Below are 4,240 nucleotides of genomic sequence, written 5' to 3' on the forward strand. Positions count from 1 at the left end.
TGGCTGGTTGTAAACAAACCTGTGAAGCCTGATGACGCAGAGCTTACGCCGTAGGATACGCGGCGACGCGCACGTACGGCGCGCGTTCCGCGTACCCTACGCCGTAGGCTCTTGCGTTGGTGTAACGCGGAACCATAAATCAGCCTTAAAGTGGGCAGGGTGAATTTGCTGTCGCCCCCTAGTGGTTGCATGAAGACAGCACACAGCTTCCCAACTGTAAGTCGCAGCTCTGGCCACAGGGGGGCGACATTGCTCCAATTATTAGTTTTATCTGGGACGCAATTTGATGTCCACCACTTACCGTACTATAAAAATACATAAAAATTACATATTTATATATCATATAGTACAAAGACGATATATATATAGAAAAAGGTAAAAAAAAAAAAAAATTATATCAACATTAAGGTAAGACTTAGCCTACTTGTTGAAATCAATTCAGATTCGGATTCAGATTCAGATTCAGACGATTTTATTAATCCCTTTGGGAGGTTCTCTCGGGGAAATTGACATCTCAATCTCACACACACACAGCACTGTCATTTACAAATCAAACACCCCAAAAGCCAAACACCCATATAAAGATAAAAAGATAAAAAAAAAAGATAAAATAAGATAGAAATAATAAAAAAAGGTAAAAACAAAAATAAAAATAATCAAGTATATTTATTTATTTATTCATTTATTAATCAATGTATTTATTCATTTATTATGTATTTATTTGCTTGTTTGTTTGTTCAGCCAACCATCTATTATATACCCACACTAATAATGATCACAAAAATCTTCTGCAGCATATTCCAGGTCTCCTTGGGTGACATGCAGGGTTACACCCTGGGCAGGTTTTATTTTTATTTTCTATTGTTTGTATGTCTTTGCTGTAAAAAAATCAAATGTGTTGGAGTTCACCATTTTCAGAAAAAAATGAAAAAAGACTGTTTTGCTTACTGTGTATGCCATGACTGCAGTCATGCGTGTCAGCAAGAAAAACAAGAAACTCACGTAGATTACTTGGCTCTTTCACTGTTGATCCATTTATTACACATTTTCAGTCAGCCATTAAATTCAGAACTAGTAAGGGACATTAGTCTGTCTCTCAGGCCTATTGTCAGAGTGGTCTAAAGATGAAAGTTTCCTTGGAAGATAGTTCAATGAGTGCTAATGAGATCTGTTTCCTGTGCCTTCCAGGCTCCAGATTAGTTTACTATCGATGATGCTGTTCAAGAGCGACCATTAGTTTGGGGAATACCTTAGTGTAGACATCTCTGTTGGCGCGGCTGAATAATATGGTTGGAAGAGAAAACTGCATAAAATACAACCCTGGACTTAATTTTGACTGAGAAAATAAGTTTCAGCCTCTTTATACTCAGCCAGATACATGCCCCAAAATGGAGCAAAACTAACAAATAGAGAACGTCTCTCCATTTTTCCTGTTGGTTCGATTGGTTCTTCCTGTAATTTATAAATTGTGTTATGTGTCTTATTGAATTTCCCCCCTTTCTCACACAGAGCTAAATGTTTAGTATGGATTTTCATTAAAGGCAATGGAGTGAAAGCTCTGTTAGCAAACTGTTTTTGAGAGAGTACAGCACCCCAGGCTGCTGGTGCAAACCAACACCTCAGGAACACACAATGGCTCGTGGACAAAGGAGGACTACAACAATGACCTACTCTTTCTGCCTTACAAATGTTGCTGTTTTTTAAACTGCAGAACCAGTTTTTTTTATTATTATTTTTTTCCAATTGTAAAACTAAAACCTCACAACTTTTAATTGTGAGAAACACTTTTACAAATTTGTTTTTTTACTCATCCATGAATAATAACTAATACTAAATATCAAATTACTTGTGATTGCACACTGTAGAGTTCATGTAAACAAGATTTGAAACCACTAAAATACTTTTACACTTCAAGATGAGACAGTTTATACGACGGAGTATTAGGGCCAAACTAAGACAAAAAAAAAGGGAAATTACGAGAATAAAGTCATAATATTATGAGAATAAAGTCGTAACATTAAGAGAATAAAGTCATAATGTTGCGAGAATAAATTCGTAATAGAATAAAGTCGTAATATTACGAGAATAAAGTCGTAACATTACGAGAATAAAGTCTAACATTACGAGAATAAAGTCTAACATTACGAGAATAAAGTCGTAATATTACGAGAATAAAGTCGTAATTTATGAGAATAAAATCGTAATATTATGAGAATAAAATCGTAATAATTATGAGAATATAATTTATGAGAACTCTAACAGGAAGAGCCGTCTTCTCCCTGTGTTAAAATGAGGAATATTGAGCATCTTGTGAAGTTCTATTTATATATTTATAATATATTTAATATTACGACTTTATTCTCGTAATATTATGACTTTATTCTCATATTATTATGACTTTATTTTTTATTTTTTGTCTTAGTTTGGCCCTAATACTCCGTCGTAAGTTTATGATTCATCATATAAAATTTAAAACACATTAAAAGCACAGTGGCAAACTGTCCTTCCTGAAAGACTCATCCGTCATTTCACATTTGATTGTAATTCCGACTTGCACTCACTCATTGTCACCATAATGATCACATCTTCTTTTTCTCTCTCTTTTCTTCGTATGTGCACAGCTGAACCTAACCCCCGTCCTCTCAATCCCCCCCCAACCCAACAAAACCTGGTGCTACCCAGTAAGATAAGTGTGAGAGGTCAGTCAGAGGGGGAGATTTTTCCAGTGCTGACCCACAGAAAACCCAAACCATCAAACACCCATCCAATCTCATGTTTATACTTCAATGATGAGTCCAACTTGCCCAATCAGACTTTTAATGGTCGGCCATGAACTGAAACTCTATACATCTTAACCATCCTGACCATCTACAGCAGCCAGAGGAGACTGAGGCTGAATTAATTGCGCGGACCAGCCCTGTTATTGCAGTGGGTCCAGCGCATTGAGAGTTTCTAATTGCGAGGAATTGCTGCGTTTATATTGATGCTTTTGTAACAGGGCTGACAGCTTAACACCAGAGCAAATGAGGGCCCTTCATCCCTTTATTTTTTTAACAAAAGAGACTTTTTATTTATTTCCAATTGTTCTACAGCACGATAGTTCTGAGCCTGAGCTTAAAACCTAAAACCAAACATCAACACATTTTTTTTGAAAACAGAGAAGCAGAAAAATAAAAATCAGCTCAGCAGTTTAGTTTTTTTTTCTATTACTTTGAAAATAAATGAAACTGTCGTTTATTTATAAAGACTCTAATCGACTTTACACTTATAGGTTTACTTTCCTGGCAGCAATTTGTTTTAGGATTATGTGATTAAAGTTTCCAACATTGTATGATAGGAAGGCTGCGGATAAAGTGACATCCCACCATGAACTAAAAGCCTCAACATGAGACACAACTGTTAACTCATGACGCTCAGTCTGAAATTGCTGCCACTGCTGTTGACTTAATAGGCTGTTTGGATTTCTGTTACCATAGTTACAGACACTCAGTAATAATCAAACAGCGAGGATGAAAGTGAACAAGATTCTGATGTGCACTTAATGATTTTTTTCTTTACACCTGAACTCTTAAAAGTGACCGATATGGTCCAGAAATTGACTAAATTTAAACAGTTTTAGAAATAATGGTATAATCACACCTCTTACACGATAAAACAGTGTAGTTTGAACCATCCTCCTCAGTGAAAAACCCTGCAATGCACAAGAATATTTTATTATCTGTAATTTAAAGTCAATGAGTGAGATTCGCCGCTGCACTTTTACTCTAATATCACGTATCAAGTCATACAGCAGTTCATGTAACTAACATATAATGAGAAATCCAAAATGCTGTAAAACGCAAACTACATCCAACACGAAGACTGGGATGGGTTACCACATACACCAGCTGACCACAATTATTTCCTCATTTCGTTTTCTGTTTATGTTTAACTTCACATATTTGGAATTGCAACAGTTGGAAACATTGTCTACAACAATTTTTTTTGTCCTTCTTGGTTTTATTCCGCACAAGGTTATAAACCCTTGCCACATACTGGTATTGATCTCTTTTATTGTAAATTACCCCATGTATCGTCTCATCTAAGCAGCATGTGGCAACAACCTAAAGGGATTCATAACCTTGTGTGAATCTAAGCAGAGTTTGTTTTTATTGCTGTTAGTTATATTACCAGAATAGAGTGCAAAATTGAAGGGATTATTATTTTAGGTGATTCCAGCTGGAATTTGGAAACAAAGCAG

This window comes from Cololabis saira, chromosome 8 (assembly GCF_033807715.1).
Source record: "Cololabis saira isolate AMF1-May2022 chromosome 8, fColSai1.1, whole genome shotgun sequence".
Taxonomy (NCBI): domain Eukaryota; kingdom Metazoa; phylum Chordata; class Actinopteri; order Beloniformes; family Belonidae; genus Cololabis; species Cololabis saira.